The sequence below is a fragment of the Marmota flaviventris genome, chromosome 2 (assembly GCF_047511675.1).
Source record: "Marmota flaviventris isolate mMarFla1 chromosome 2, mMarFla1.hap1, whole genome shotgun sequence".
Lineage (NCBI taxonomy): Eukaryota > Metazoa > Chordata > Mammalia > Rodentia > Sciuridae > Marmota > Marmota flaviventris.
In genome coordinates this window covers 127,587,014-127,601,862 of record NC_092499.1, presented here as the reverse complement: position 1 = coordinate 127,601,862, position 14,849 = coordinate 127,587,014, and the positions used below count along the sequence as shown (strand labels likewise).

General features: G+C 55.0%; 8 non-coding genes across 8 annotated transcripts; all 8 read left to right on the top strand.

Annotated features, from left to right (window-relative positions):
- Positions 1 to 690: 690 nt before the first annotated feature.
- On the top strand, positions 691 to 782 carry LOC139704841 (small nucleolar RNA SNORD116). The gene has a single exon (XR_011706851.1). It is a non-coding gene; the product is annotated as a small nucleolar RNA SNORD116 (small nucleolar RNA).
- A 1,728-nt stretch (positions 783 to 2,510) lies between these two features.
- On the top strand, positions 2,511 to 2,602 carry LOC139704837 (small nucleolar RNA SNORD116). Its single transcript, XR_011706847.1, has one exon. It is a non-coding gene; the product is annotated as a small nucleolar RNA SNORD116 (small nucleolar RNA).
- Positions 2,603 to 4,333: 1,731 nt separating this feature from the next.
- LOC139704836 (small nucleolar RNA SNORD116) lies at positions 4,334 to 4,425 on the top strand. Its single transcript, XR_011706846.1, has one exon. It is a non-coding gene; the product is annotated as a small nucleolar RNA SNORD116 (small nucleolar RNA).
- A 1,729-nt stretch (positions 4,426 to 6,154) lies between these two features.
- LOC139704840 (small nucleolar RNA SNORD116) lies at positions 6,155 to 6,246 on the top strand. The gene has a single exon (XR_011706850.1). It is a non-coding gene; the product is annotated as a small nucleolar RNA SNORD116 (small nucleolar RNA).
- Positions 6,247 to 7,976: 1,730 nt separating this feature from the next.
- On the top strand, positions 7,977 to 8,068 carry LOC139704835 (small nucleolar RNA SNORD116). Its single transcript, XR_011706845.1, has one exon. It is a non-coding gene; the product is annotated as a small nucleolar RNA SNORD116 (small nucleolar RNA).
- Positions 8,069 to 9,798: 1,730 nt separating this feature from the next.
- Positions 9,799 to 9,890, top strand: LOC139704839 (small nucleolar RNA SNORD116). Its single transcript, XR_011706849.1, has one exon. It is a non-coding gene; the product is annotated as a small nucleolar RNA SNORD116 (small nucleolar RNA).
- Positions 9,891 to 11,620: 1,730 nt separating this feature from the next.
- Positions 11,621 to 11,712, top strand: LOC139704844 (small nucleolar RNA SNORD116). Its single transcript, XR_011706854.1, has one exon. It is a non-coding gene; the product is annotated as a small nucleolar RNA SNORD116 (small nucleolar RNA).
- A 1,730-nt stretch (positions 11,713 to 13,442) lies between these two features.
- On the top strand, positions 13,443 to 13,534 carry LOC139704834 (small nucleolar RNA SNORD116). Its single transcript, XR_011706844.1, has one exon. It is a non-coding gene; the product is annotated as a small nucleolar RNA SNORD116 (small nucleolar RNA).
- Positions 13,535 to 14,849: the final 1,315 nt, after the last annotated feature.

Here is a 14,849-nt window from a genome sequence, read left to right as displayed (position 1 = left end):
GATGAAATTCAGCAGTTTGCCAAGTGCCTTTCATAGGCGCTGGACAGGCGTTGAGGGTCTCCTCTCCTGCACAAGTTGTGGGGTTCAGGCATTGGAGCTTCAGGGTGGGGCTGGGGCTCCTGTTGGAATCTATGTCGCGTGGGGCTCCGAGATGCCCGTGGCATTGGCCCAGAAAGGCAGGAGGTTTCCAGAGGTCGTAGTTTCTCAAGTTCGTCCTTCCATGCTTGGACATCCTGTGCAGGGAAGGTGTCAGGGTCAGATGGGGTTGTAGAGTTGGATGGAGATTCTAGATGGGTTTCCTGTGGCTGGAAGTGTTTCTTGGTCACCTTAAGTGCCACATGGGACCTGAGCTAAGGCCGGCATGGCACAGGCAACTGAAAAGTCTGCATTCCCTAACGAGCGTGTACTGAGGAGCAGCAGGCTGCGGAGAAGGCCAGTCATGGTCATTCTTCATGGGCATCCCTCTCTTTTGTCTCCTTGCATACGCATGGCAGGTCGTGTTTCCACGGAAGGATGGAAAGGTTGCCGCCGGCTCCTGTGGCTGTGGGAAGATGCCCAGGGAGGACGGGGAACACCCGCATGGCCGTGCCCTCTGTTTCCTGAGTGTGGCCCTTCATAGCTGACGATGGTAAGCGTCTCCTGGCCCCAAGTCACCGAGGTTGCTCCTTGCCAGGTGAGGGTCACAAGCGTGGATCGATGATGACTCCCACAAAAACATTCCTTGGAAACTGAACAAAATGAGTGAAAACTCTATACCGTCGTTCTCATCGAAACTGAGGTCCACCACGTAGACGTAGGGGGCTGCAGTGAGTCGGGTGGTGGAGTGGAGAAGCCTGTGGCCCTTTCCCGACGGGGGCTGTGTGGGAATGGACCCTGGAAGGGAAGGCCCTTTTCAGCCGAGTTCACTTGGCGTTAGGACTCCGAGCCTGTAGTCCTCTGAGTGTCAGTCCTGATTTGGTTTCGGCATGCATGGGTGATCCAGAGCTCAAGACGTTGAGGAAGACATTGGCCTGCCTGGGATGATTTCCTAGTGGGTGTTCGGCAGTAGGGTTCAGGCGTACTAGGAGGTTCTGGGCCATGGCCCAGGAGAGTAAGTTTCCTCCTCTTGTGGCCTGGAGACGTTTTTGCCAGGGCGAGTAGAACCATGCTGGTCTGCTGGTGTTCCAGAGAAAGTTGAGGTCCTGTTTTAGCGGAAGGCGGAGGCAGGCCCAGCGCAAAGCATGGGAGACCCTTGTTTAGTGCACAGGGGCGTGGTGTTTCCGGGAGTCTGGTGGGTTTTCTCTTTTCCTGGAAATGCTACAGTGTTGTCAGTGGTATTGCCACACAATGTTGGCAGGAGCCATGGTCCGCCCGGGGAAGGAAGGGTGGGTCTCCAGAGGGACCAGTGCCTGGATGAGTAGATGGACATTTGAGGGAATGCAAATGGAGAAACTGGGTCTTACCACCAAGCGGGGCCTTTTGCTGCCACTTCTGGGAATGGATCCTCCTGATAGATGGTTGACTCTCGAGTTGGGGCATCAGAAGTGCTTCAGGAAATAGCCTTAGTATCGTTGTGTGCTTTTGGTCCGCCCGTGGGGCTGCAGCATGGTGGTTGATGTGCTTTCTGAAAGAGCACAGACGCAGTTTGGATCCCGAATGAGCCAATGTGGTGGCAGACCTCAGGCATGACTTCTCTGGTAGGAGGCGCATGTGAACCCGAGACCTTCAGCTTGTAGTTTTTGAGCATAGGACAGCCGTGAATGGTTTGGGGAGTGGAAAGGCCTAACTGGGTCCAAAGTAGTGCGTAAGGATTGTTGCCTGTGCCTGAAGGAAGTAGACAGTGATGAAATTCAGCAGTTTGCCAAGTGCCTTTCATAGGCGCTGGACAGGCGTTGAGGGTCTCCTCTCCTGCACAAGTTGTGGGGTTCAGGCATTGGAGCTTCAGGGTGGGGCTGGGGCTCCTGTTGGAATCTATGTTGCGTGGGGCTCCGAGATGCCGTGTCATTGGCCCAGAAAGGCAGGAGGTTTCCAGAGGACGTAGTTTCTCAAGTTCGTCCTTCCATGCTTGGACATCCTGTGCAGGGAAGGTGTCAGGGTCAGATGGGGTTGTAGAGTTGGATGGAGATTCTAGATGGGTTTCCTGTGGCTGGAAGTGTTTCTTGGTCACCTTAAGAGCCACATGGGACCTGAGCTAAGGCCGGCATGGCAGAGGCAACTGAAAAGTCTGCATTCCCTAACGAGCGTGTACTGAGGAGCAGCAGGCTGTGGAGCATGCCAGTCATGGTTATTCTTCATGGGCATCCCTCTCTTTTGTCTCCTTGCATACGCATGGCAGGTCGTGTTTCCACGGAAGGATGGAAAGGTTGCCGCCGGCTCCTGTGGCTGTGGGAAGATGCCCAGGGAGGACGGGGAACACCCGCATGGCCGTGCCCTCTGTTTCCTGAGTGTGGCCCTTCATAGCTGACGATGGTAAGCGTCTCCTGGCCCCAAGTCACCGAGGTTGCTCCTTGCCAGGTGAGGGTCACAAGCGTGGATCGATGATGACTCCCACAAAAACATTCCTTGGAAGCTGAACAAAATGAGTGAAAACTCTATACCGTCGTTCTCATCGAAACTGAGGTCCACCACGTATGCGTAGGGGGCTGCAGTGAGTCGGGTGGCGGAGCGGAGAAGCCTGTGGCCCTTTCCCGACGGGGGCTGTGTGGGAATGGACCCTGGAAGGGAAGGCCCTTTTCAGCCGAGTTCACTTGGCGTTAGGACTCCGAGCCTGTAGTCCTCTGAGTGTCAGTCCTGATTTGGTTTCGGCATGCATGGGTGATCCAGAGCTCAAGACGTTGAGGAAGACATTGGCCTGCCCGGGATGATTTCCTAGTGGGTTTCGGCAGTAGGGTTCAGGCGTACTAGGAGGTTCTGGGCCATGGCACAGGAGAGTAAGTTTCCTCCTCTTGTGGCCTGGAGACGTTTTTGCCAGGGCGAGTAGAACCATGGTGGTCTGCTGGGTGTTCCAGAGAAAGTTGAGGTCCTGTTTTAGCGGAAGGCGGAGGCAGGCCCAGCGCAAAGCATGGGGAGACCCTTCTTTAGTGCACAGGGGCGTGGTGTTTCCGGGAGTCTGGTGGGTTTTCTCTTTTTCCTGGAAATGCTACAGTGTTGTCAGTGGTATTGCCACACAAATGTTGGCAGGAGCCATGGTCCACCCGGGGAAGGAAGGGTGGGTCTCCAGAGGGACCAGTGCCTGGATGAGTAGATGGACATTTGAGGGAATGCAAATGGAGAAACTGGGTCTTACCACCAAGCGGGGCCTTTTGCTGCCACTTCTGGGAATGGATCCTCCTGATAGATGGTTGACTCTCGAGTTGGGGCATCAGAAGTGCTTCAGGAAAAAGCCTTAGTATCGTTGTGTGCTTGTGATCCGCCCGTGGGGCTGCATGCATGGTGGTTGATGTGCTTTCTGAAAGAGCACAGACGCAGTTTGGATCCCGAATGAGCCAATGTGGTGGCAGACCTCAGGCATGACTTCTCTGGTAGGAGGCGCATGTGAACCCGAGACCTCAGCTTGTAGTTTTTGAGCATAGGACAGCCGTGAATGGTTTGGGGAGTGGAAAGGCCTAACTGGGTCCAAAGTAGTGCGTAAGGATTGTTGCCTGTGCCTGAAGGAAGTAGAGAGTGATGAAATTCAGCAGTTTGCCAAGTGCCTTTCATAGGCGCTGGACAGGCGTTGAGGGTCTCCTCTCCTGCACAAGTTGTGGGGTTCAGGCATTGGAGCTTCAGGGTGGGGCTGGGGCTCCTGTTGGAATCTATGTTGCGTGGGGCTCCGAGATGCCCGTGTCATTGGCCCAGAAAGGCAGGAGGTGTCCAGAGGACGTAGTTCTCAAGTTCGTCCTTCCATGCTTGGACATCCTGTGCAGGGAAGGTGTCAGGGTCAGATGGGGTTGTAGAGTTGGATGGAGATTCTAGATGGGTTTCCTGTGGCTGGAAGTGTTTCTTGGTCACCTTAAGAGCCACATGGGACCTGAGCTAAGGCCGGCATGGCACAGGCAACTGAAAAGTCTGCATTCCCTAACGAGCGTGTACTGAGGAGCAGCAGGCTGCGGAGCAGGCCAGTCATGGTTATTCTTCATGGGCATCCCTCTCTTTTGTCTCCTTGCATACGCATGGCAGGTCGTGTTTCCACGGAAGGATGGAAAGGTTGCCGCCGGCTCCTGTGGCTGTGGGAAGATGCCCAGGGAGGACGGGGAACACCCGCATGGCCGTGCCCTCTGTTTCCTGAGTGTGGCCCTTCATAGCTGACGATGGTAAGCGTCTCCTGGCCCCAAGTCACCGAGGTTGCTCCTTGCCAGGTGAGGGTCACAAGCGTGGATCGATGATGACTCCCACAAAAACATTCCTTGGAAGCTGAACAAAATGAGTGAAAACTCTATACCGTCGTTCTCATCGAAACTGAGGTCCACCACGTAGACGTAGGGGGCTGCAGTGAGTCGGGTGGTGGAGTGGAGAAGCCTGTGGCCCTTTCCCGACGGGGGCTGTGTGGGAATGGACCCTGGAAGGGAAGGCCCTTTTCAGCCGAGTTCACTTGGCGTTAGGACTCCGAGCCTGTAGTCCTCTGAGTGTCAGTCCTGATTTGGTTTCGGCATGCATGGGTGATCCAGAGCTCAAGACGTTGAGGAAGACATTGGCCTGCCCGGGATGATTTCCTAGTGGGTGTTCGGCAGTAGGGTTCAGGCGTACTAGGAGGTTCTGGGCCATGGCCCAGGAGAGTAAGTTTCCTCCTCTTGTGGCCTGGAGACGTTTTTGCCAGGGCGAGTAGAACCATGGTGGTCTGCTGGGTGTTCCAGAGAAAGTTGAGGTCCTGTTTTAGCGGAAGGCGGAGGCAGGCCCAGCGCAAAGCATGGGAGACCCTTCTTTAGTGCACAGGGGCGTGGTGTTTCCGGGATTCTGGTGGGTTTTCTCTTTTCCTGGAAATGCTACAGTGTTGTCAGTGGTATTGCCACACAATGTTGGCAGGAGCCATGGTCCACCCGGGGAAGGAAGGGTGTGTCTCCAGAGGGACCAGTGCCTGGATGAGTAGATGGACATTTGAGGGAATGCAAATGGAGAAACTGGGTCTTACCACCAAGCGGGGCCTTTTGCTGCCACTTCTGGGAATGGATCCTCCTGATAGATGGTTGACTCTCGAGTTGGGGCATCAGAAGTGCTTCAGGAAAAAGCCTTAGTATCGTTGTGTGCTTGTGATCCGCCCGTGGGGCTGCATGCATGGTGGTTGATGTGCTTTCTGAAAGAGCACAGACGCAGTTTGGATCCCGAATGAGCCAATGTGGTGGCAGACCTCAGGCATGACTTCTCTGGTAGGAGGCGCATGTGAACCCGAGACCTCAGCTTGTAGTTTTTGAGCATAGGACAGCCGTGAATGGTTTGGGGAGTGGAAAGGCCTAACTGGGTCCAAAGTAGTGCGTAAGGTTTGTTGCCTGTGCCTGAAGGAAGTAGAGAGTGATGAAATTCAGCAGTTTGCCAAGTGCCTTTCATAGGCGCTGGACAGGCGTTGAGGGTCTCCTCTCCTGCACAAGTTGTGGGGTTCAGGCATTGGAGCTTCAGGGTGGGGCTGGGGCTCCTGTTGGAATCTATGTCGCGTGGGCTCCGAGATGCCCGTGGCATTGGCCCAGAAAGGCAGGAGGTTTCCAGAGGTCGTAGTTTCTCAAGTTCGTCCTTCCATGCTTGGACATCCTGTGCAGGGAAGGTGTCAGGGTCAGATGGGGTTGTAGAGTTGGATGGAGATTCTAGATGGGTTTCCTGTGGCTGGAAGTGTTTCTTGGTCACCTTAAGTGCCACATGGGACCTGAGCTAAGGCCGGCATGGCGCAGGCAACTGAAAAGTCTGCATTCCCTAACGAGCGTGTACTGAGGAGCAGCAGGCTGCGGAGAAGGCCAGTCATGGTCATTCTTCATGGGCATCCCTCTCTTTTGTCTCCTTGCATACGCATGGCAGGTCGTGTTTCCACGGAAGGATGGAAAGGTTGCCGCCGGCTCCTGTGGCTGTGGGAAGATGCCCAGGGAGGACGGGGAACACCCGCATGGCCGTGCCCTCTGTTTCCTGAGTGTGGCCCTTCATAGCTGACGATGGTAAGCGTCTCCTGGCCCCAAGTCACCGAGGTTGCTCCTTGCCAGGTGAGGGTCACAAGCGTGGATCGATGATGACTCCCACAAAAACATTCCTTGGAAACTGAACAAAATGAGTGAAAACTCTATACCGTCGTTCTCATCGAAACTGAGGTCCACCACGTAGACGTAGGGGGCTGCAGTGAGTCGGGTGGTGGAGTGGAGAAGCCTGTGGCCCTTTCCCGACGGGGGCTGTGTGGGAATGGACCCTGGAAGGGAAGGCCCTTTTCAGCCGAGTTCACTTGGCGTTAGGACTCCGAGCCTGTAGTCCTCTGAGTGTCAGTCCTGATTTGGTTTCGGCATGCATGGGTGATCCAGAGCTCAAGACGTTGAGGAAGACATTGGCCTGCCCGGGATGATTTCCTAGTGGGTGTTCGGCAGTAGGGTTCAGGCGTACTAGGAGGTTCTGGGCCATGGCCCAGGAGAGTAAGTTTCCTCCTCTTGTGGCCTGGAGACGTTTTTGCCAGGGCGAGTAGAACCATGGTGGTCTGCTGGGTGTTCCAGAGAAAGTTGAGGTCCTGTTTTAGCGGAAGGCGGAGGCAGGCCCAGCGCAAAGCATGGGAGACCCTTCTTTAGTGCACAGGGGCGTGGTGTTTCCGGGAGTCTGGTGGGTTTTCTCTTTTCCTGGAAATGCTACAGTGTTGTCAGTGGTATTGCCACACAATGTTGGCAGGAGCCATGGTCCACCCGGGGAAGGAAGGGTGGGTCTCCAGAGGGACCAGTGCCTGGATGAGTAGATGGACATTTGAGGGAATGCAAATGGAGAAACTGGGTCTTACCACCAAGCGGGGCCTTTTGCTGCCACTTCTGGGAATGGATCCTCCTGATAGATGGTTGACTCTCGAGTTGGGGCATCAGAAGTGCTTCAGGAAAAAGCCTTAGTATCGTTGTGTGCTTGTGATCCGCCCGTGGGGCTGCATGCATGGTGGTTGATGTGCTTTCTGAAAGAGCACAGACGCAGTTTGGATCCCGAATGAGCCAATGTGGTGGCAGACCTCAGGCATGACTTCTCTGGTAGGAGGCGCATGTGAACCCGAGACCTCAGCTTGTAGTTTTTGAGCATAGGACAGCCGTGAATGGTTTGGGGAGTGGAAAGGCCTAACTGGGTCCAAAGTAGTGCGTAAGGATTGTTGCCTGTGCCTGAAGGAAGTAGAGAGTGATGAAATTCAGCAGTTTGCCAAGTGCCTTTCATAGGCGCTGGACAGGCGTTGAGGGTCTCCTCTCCTGCACAAGTTGTGGGGTTCAGGCATTGGAGCTTCAGGGTGGGGCTGGGGCTCCTGTTGGAATCTATGTTGCGTGGGGCTCCGAGATGCCCGTGTCATTGGCCCAGAAAGGCAGGAGGTGTCCAGAGGACGTAGTTTCTCAAGTTCGTCCTTCCATGCTTGGACATCCTGTGCAGGGAAGGTGTCAGGGTCAGATGGGGTTGTAGAGTTGGATGGAGATTCTAGATGGGTTTCCTGTGGCTGGAAGTGTTTCTTGGTCACCTTAAGAGCCACATGGGACCTGAGCTAAGGCCGGCATGGCACAGGCAACTGAAAAGTCTGCATTCCCTAACGAGCGTGTACTGAGGAGCAGCAGGCTGCGGAGCAGGCCAGTCATGGTTATTCTTCATGGGCATCCCTCTCTTTTGTCTCCTTGCATACGCATGGCAGGTCGTGTTTCCACGGAAGGATGGAAAGGTTGCCGCCGGCTCCTGTGGCTGTGGGAAGATGCCCAGGGAGGACGGGGAACACCCGCATGGCCGTGCCCTCTGTTTCCTGAGTGTGGCCCTTCATAGCTGACGATGGTAAGCGTCTCCTGGCCCCAAGTCACCGAGGTTGCTCCTTGCCAGGTGAGGGTCACAAGCGTGGATCGATGATGACTCCCACAAAAACATTCCTTGGAAGCTGAACAAAATGAGTGAAAACTCTATACCGTCGTTCTCATCGAAACTGAGGTCCACCACGTAGACGTAGGGGGCTGCAGTGAGTCGGGTGGTGGAGTGGAGAAGCCTGTGGCCCTTTCCCGACGGGGGCTGTGTGGGAATGGACCCTGGAAGGGAAGGCCCTTTTCAGCCGAGTTCACTTGGCGTTAGGACTCCGAGCCTGTAGTCCTCTGAGTGTCAGTCCTGATTTGGTTTCGGCATGCATGGGTGATCCAGAGCTCAAGACGTTGAGGAAGACATTGGCCTGCCCGGGATGATTTCCTAGTGGGTGTTCGGCAGTAGGGTTCAGGCGTACTAGGAGGTTCTGGGCCATGGCCCAGGAGAGTAAGTTTCCTCCTCTTGTGGCCTGGAGACGTTTTTGCCAGGGCGAGTAGAACCATGGTGGTCTGCTGGGTGTTCCAGAGAAAGTTGAGGTCCTGTTTTAGCGGAAGGCGGAGGCAGGCCCAGCGCAAAGCATGGGAGACCCTTCTTTAGTGCACAGGGGCGTGGTGTTTCCGGGATTCTGGTGGGTTTTCTCTTTTCCTGGAAATGCTACAGTGTTGTCAGTGGTATTGCCACACAATGTTGGCAGGAGCCATGGTCCACCCGGGGAAGGAAGGGTGTGTCTCCAGAGGGACCAGTGCCTGGATGAGTAGATGGACATTTGAGGGAATGCAAATGGAGAAACTGGGTCTTACCACCAAGCGGGGCCTTTTGCTGCCACTTCTGGGAATGGATCCTCCTGATAGATGGTTGACTCTCGAGTTGGGGCATCAGAAGTGCTTCAGGAAAAAGCCTTAGTATCGTTGTGTGCTTGTGATCCGCCCGTGGGGCTGCATGCATGGTGGTTGATGTGCTTTCTGAAAGAGCACAGACGCAGTTTGGATCCCGAATGAGCCAATGTGGTGGCAGACCTCAGGCATGACTTCTCTGGTAGGAGGCGCATGTGAACCCGAGACCTCAGCTTGTAGTTTTTGAGCATAGGACAGCCGTGAATGGTTTGGGGAGTGGAAAGGCCTAACTGGGTCCAAAGTAGTGCGTAAGGTTTGTTGCCTGTGCCTGAAGGAAGTAGAGAGTGATGAAATTCAGCAGTTTGCCAAGTGCCTTTCATAGGCGCTGGACAGGCGTTGAGGGTCTCCTCTCCTGCACAAGTTGTGGGGTTCAGGCATTGGAGCTTCAGGGTGGGGCTGGGGCTCCTGTTGGAATCTATGTCGCGTGGGGCTCCGAGATGCCCGTGGCATTGGCCCAGAAAGGCAGGAGGTTTCCAGAGGTCGTAGTTTCTCAAGTTCGTCCTTCCATGCTTGGACATCCTGTGCAGGGAAGGTGTCAGGGTCAGATGGGGTTGTAGAGTTGGATGGAGATTCTAGATGGGTTTCCTGTGGCTGGAAGTGTTTCTTGGTCACCTTAAGTGCCACATGGGACCTGAGCTAAGGCCGGCATGGCGCAGGCAACTGAAAAGTCTGCATTCCCTAACGAGCGTGTACTGAGGAGCAGCAGGCTGCGGAGAAGGCCAGTCATGGTCATTCTTCATGGGCATCCCTCTCTTTTGTCTCCTTGCATACGCATGGCAGGTCGTGTTTCCACGGAAGGATGGAAAGGTTGCCGCCGGCTCCTGTGGCTGTGGGAAGATGCCCAGGGAGGACGGGGAACACCCGCATGGCCGTGCCCTCTGTTTCCTGAGTGTGGCCCTTCATAGCTGACGATGGTAAGCGTCTCCTGGCCCCAAGTCACCGAGGTTGCTCCTTGCCAGGTGAGGGTCACAAGCGTGGATCGATGATGACTCCCACAAAAACATTCCTTGGAAACTGAACAAAATGAGTGAAAACTCTATACCGTCGTTCTCATCGAAACTGAGGTCCACCACGTAGACGTAGGGGGCTGCAGTGAGTCGGGTGGTGGAGTGGAGAAGCCTGTGGCCCTTTCCCGACGGGGGCTGTGTGGGAATGGACCCTGGAAGGGAAGGCCCTTTTCAGCCGAGTTCACTTGGCGTTAGGACTCCGAGCCTGTAGTCCTCTGAGTGTCAGTCCTGATTTGGTTTCGGCATGCATGGGTGATCCAGAGCTCAAGACGTTGAGGAAGACATTGGCCTGCCCGGGATGATTTCCTAGTGGGTGTTCGGCAGTAGGGTTCAGGCGTACTAGGAGGTTCTGGGCCATGGCCCAGGAGAGTAAGTTTCCTCCTCTTGTGGCCTGGAGACGTTTTTGCCAGGGCGAGTAGAACCATGGTGGTCTGCTGGGTGTTCCAGAGAAAGTTGAGGTCCTGTTTTAGCGGAAGGCGGAGGCAGGCCCAGCGCAAAGCATGGGAGACCCTTCTTTAGTGCACAGGGGCGTGGTGTTTCCGGGAGTCTGGTGGGTTTTCTCTTTTCCTGGAAATGCTACAGTGTTGTCAGTGGTATTGCCACACAATGTTGGCAGGAGCCATGGTCCACCCGGGGAAGGAAGGGTGGGTCTCCAGAGGGACCAGTGCCTGGATGAGTAGATGGACATTTGAGGGAATGCAAATGGAGAAACTGGGTCTTACCACCAAGCGGGGCCTTTTGCTGCCACTTCTGGGAATGGATCCTCCTGATAGATGGTTGACTCTCGAGTTGGGGCATCAGAAGTGCTTCAGGAAAAAGCCTTAGTATCGTTGTGTGCTTGTGATCCGCCCGTGGGGCTGCATGCATGGTGGTTGATGTGCTTTCTGAAAGAGCACAGACGCAGTTTGTATCCCGAATGAGCCAATGTGGTGGCAGACCTCAGGCATGACTTCTCTGGTAGGAGGCGCATGTGAACCCGAGACCTCAGCTTGTAGTTTTTGAGCATAGGACAGCCGTGAATGGTTTGGGGAGTGGAAAGGCCTAACTGGGTCCAAAGTAGTGCGTAAGGATTGTTGCCTGTGCCTGAAGGAAGTAGAGAGTGATGAAATTCAGCAGTTTGCCAAGTGCCTTTCATAGGCGCTGGACAGGCGTTGAGGGTCTCCTCTCCTGCACAAGTTGTGGGGTTCAGGCATTGGAGCTTCAGGGTGGGGCTGGGGCTCCTGTTGGCATCTATGTCACGTGGGGCTCTGAGATGCCCGTGGCATTGGCCCAGAAAGGCAGGAGGTTTCCAGAGGACGTAGTTTCTCAAGTTCGTCCTTCCATGCTTGGACATCCTGTGCAGGGAAGGTGTCAGGGTCAGATGGGGTTGTAGAGTTGGATGGAGATTCTAGATGGGTTTCCTGTGGCTGGAAGTGTTTCTTGGTCACCTTAAGAGCCACATGGGACCTGAGCTAAGGCCAGCATGGCGCAGGCAACTGAAAAGTCTGCATTCCCTAACGAGCGTGTACTGAGGAGCAGCAGGCTGCGGAGCAGGCCAGTCATGGTTATTCTTCATGGGCATCCCTCTCTTTTGTCTCCTTGCATACGCATGGCAGGTCGTGTTTCCACGGAAGGATGGAAAGGTTGCCGCCGGCTCCTGTGGCTGTGGGAAGATGCCCAGGGAGGACGGGAAACACCCGCATGGCCGTGCCCTCTGTTTCCTGAGTGTGGCCCTTCATAGCTGACGATGGTAAGCGTCTCGTGGCCCCAAGTCACCGAGGTTGCTCCTTGCCAGGTGAGGGTCACAAGCGTGGATCGATGATGACTCCCACAAAAACATTCCTTGGAAGCTGAACAAAATGAGTGAAAACACTATACCGTCGTTCTCATCGAAACTGAGGTCCACCACGTAGACATAGGGGACTGCAGTGAGTCGGGTGGTGGAGTGGAGAAGCCTGTGGCCCTTTCCCGACGGGGGCTGTGTGGGAATGGACCCTGGAAGGGAAGGCCCTTTTCAGCCGAGTTCACTTGGCGTTAGGACTCCGAGCCTGTAGTCCTCTGAGTGTCAGTCCTGATTTGGTTTCGGCATGCATGGGTGATCCAGAGCTCAAGACGTTGCGGAAGACATTGGCCTGCCCGGGGTGATTTCCTAGTGGGTGTTCGGCAGTAGGGTTCAGGCGTACTAGGAGGTTCTGGGCCATGGCACAGGAGAGTAAGTTTCCTCCTCTTGTGGCCTGGAGACGTTTTTGCCAGGGCGAGTAGAACCATGGTGGTCTGCTCTGTGTTCCAGAGAAAATTGAGGTCCTCTTTTAGCGGAAGGCGGAGGCAGGCCCAGCGCAAAGCATGGGAGACCCTTGTTTAGTGCACAGGGGCGTGGTGTTTCCGGGAGTCTGGTGGGTTTTCTCTTTCCCTGGAAATGCTACAGTGTTGTCAGTGGTATTGCCAAACAATGTTGGCAGGAGCCATGGTCCACCCGGGGAAGGAAGGGTGGGTCTCCAGAGGGACCAGTGCCTGGATGAGTAGATGGACATTTGAGGGAATGCAAATGGAGAAACTGGGTCTTACCACCAAGCGGGGCCTTTTGCTGCCACTTCTGGGAATGGATCCTCCTGATAGATGGTTGACTCTCGAGTTGGGGCATCAGAAGTGCTTCAGGAAAAAGCCTTAGTATCGTTGTGTGCTTGTGATCCGCCCGTGGGGCTTCATGCATGGTGGTTGATGTGCTTTCTGAAAGAGCACAGACGCAGTTTGGATCCCGAATGAGCCAATGTGGTGGCAGACCTCAGGCATGACTTCTCTGGTAGGAGGCGCATGTGAACCCGAGACCTCAGCTTGTAGTTTTTGAGCATAGGACAGCCGTGAATGGTTTGGGGAGTGGAAAGGCCTAACTGGGTCCAAAGTAGTGCGTAAGGATTGTTGCCTGTGCCTGAAGGAAGTAGAGAGTGATGAAATTCAGCAGTTTGCCAAGTGCCTTTCATAGGCGCTGGACAGGCATTGAGGGTCTCCTCTCCTGCACAAGTTGTGGGGTTCAGGCATTGGAGCTTCAGGGTGGGGCTGGGGCTCCTGTTGGCATCTATGTCAGGTGGGGCTCCGAGATGCCCGTGGCATTGGCCCAGAAAGGCAGGAGGTTTCCAGAGGACGTAGTTTCTCAAGTTCGTCCTTCCATGCTTGGACATCCTGTGCAGGGAAGGTGTCAGGGTCAGATGGGGTTGTAGAGTTGGATGGAGATTCTAGATGGGTTTCCTGTGGCTGGAAGTGTTTCTTGGTCACCTTAAGAGCCACATGGGACCTGAGCTAAGGCCGGCATGGCGCAGGCAACTGAAAAGTCTGCATTCCCTAACGAGCGTGTACTGAGGAGCAGCAGGCTGCGGAGCAGGCCAGTCATGGTTATTCTTCATGGGCATCCCTCTCTTTTGTCTCCTTGCATACGCATGGCAGGTCGTGTTTCCACGGAAGGATGGAAAGGTTGCCGCCGGCTCCTGTGGCTGTGGGAAGATGCCCAGGGAGGACGGGGAACACCCGCATGGCCGTGCCCTCTGTTTCCTGAGTGTGGCCCTTCATAGCTGACGATGGTAAGCGTCTCCTGGCCCCAAGTCACCGAGGTTGCTCCTTGCCAGGTGAGGGTCACAAGCGTGGATCGATGATGACTCCCACAAAAACATTCCTTGGAAGCTGAACAAAATGAGTGAAAACTCTATACCGTCGTTCTCATCGAAACTGAGGTCCACCACGTAGACGTAGGGGGCTGCAGTGAGTCGGGTGGTGGAGTGGAGAAGCCTGTGGCCCTTTCCCGACGGGGGCTGTGTGGGAATGGACCCTGGAAGGGAAGGCCCTTTTCAGCCGAGTTCACTTGGCGTTAGGACTCCGAGCCTGTAGTCCTCTGAGTGTCAGTCCTGATTTGGTTTCGGCATGCATGGGTGATCCAGAGCTCAAGACGTTGAGGAAGACATTGGCCTGCCCGGGATGATTTCCTAGTGGGTGTTCGGCAGTAGGGTTCAGGCGTACTAGGAGGTTCTGGGCCATGGCCCAGGAGAGTAAGTTTCCTCTTCTTGTGGCCTGGAGACGTTTTTGCCAGGGCGAGTAGAACCATGCTGGTCTGCTGGGTGTTCCAGAGAAAGTTGAGGTCCTCTTTTAGCGGAAGGCGGAGGCAGGCCCAGCGCAAAGCATGGGAGACCCTTCTTTAGTGCACAGGGGCGTGGTGTTTCCGGGAGTCTGGTGGGTTTTCTCTTTTCCTGGAAATGCTACAGTGTTGTCAGTGGTATTGCCACACAATGTTGGCAGGAGCCATGGTCCACCCGGGGAAGGAAGGGTGTGTCTCCAGAGGGACCAGTGCCTGGATGAGTAGATGGACATTTGAGGGAATGCAAATGGAGAAACTGGGTCTTACCACCAAGCGGGGCCTTTTGCTGCCACTTCTGGGAATGGATCCTCCTGATAGATGGTTGACTCTCGAGTTGGGGCATCAGAAGTGCTTCAGGAAAAAGCCTTAGTATCGTTGTGTGCTTTTGATCCGCCCGTGGGGCTGCATGCATGGTGGTTGATGTGCTTTCTGAAAGAGCACAGACGCAGTTTGGATCCCGAATGAGCCAATGTGGTGGCAGACCTCAGGCATGACTTCTCTGGTAGGAGGCGCATGTGAACCCGAGACCTCAGCTTGTAGTTTTTGAGCATAGGACAGCCGTGAATGGTTTGGGGAGTGGAAAGGCCTAACTGGGTCCAAAGTAGTGCGTAAGGATTGTTGCCTGTGCCTGAAGGAAGTAGAGAGTGATGAAATTCAGCAGTTTGCCAAGTGCCTTTCATAGGCGCTGGACAGGCGTTGAGGGTCTCCTCTCCTGCACAAGTTGTGGGGTTCAGGCATTGGAGCTTCAGGGTGGGGCTGGGGCTCCTGTTGGAATCTATGTTGCGTGGGGCTCCGAGATGCCCGTGTCATTGGCCCAGAAAGGCAGGAGGTGTCCAGAGGACGTAGTTTCTCAAGTTCGTCCTTCCATGCTTGGACATCCTGTGCAGGGAAGGTGTCAGGGTCAGATGGGGTTGTAGAGTT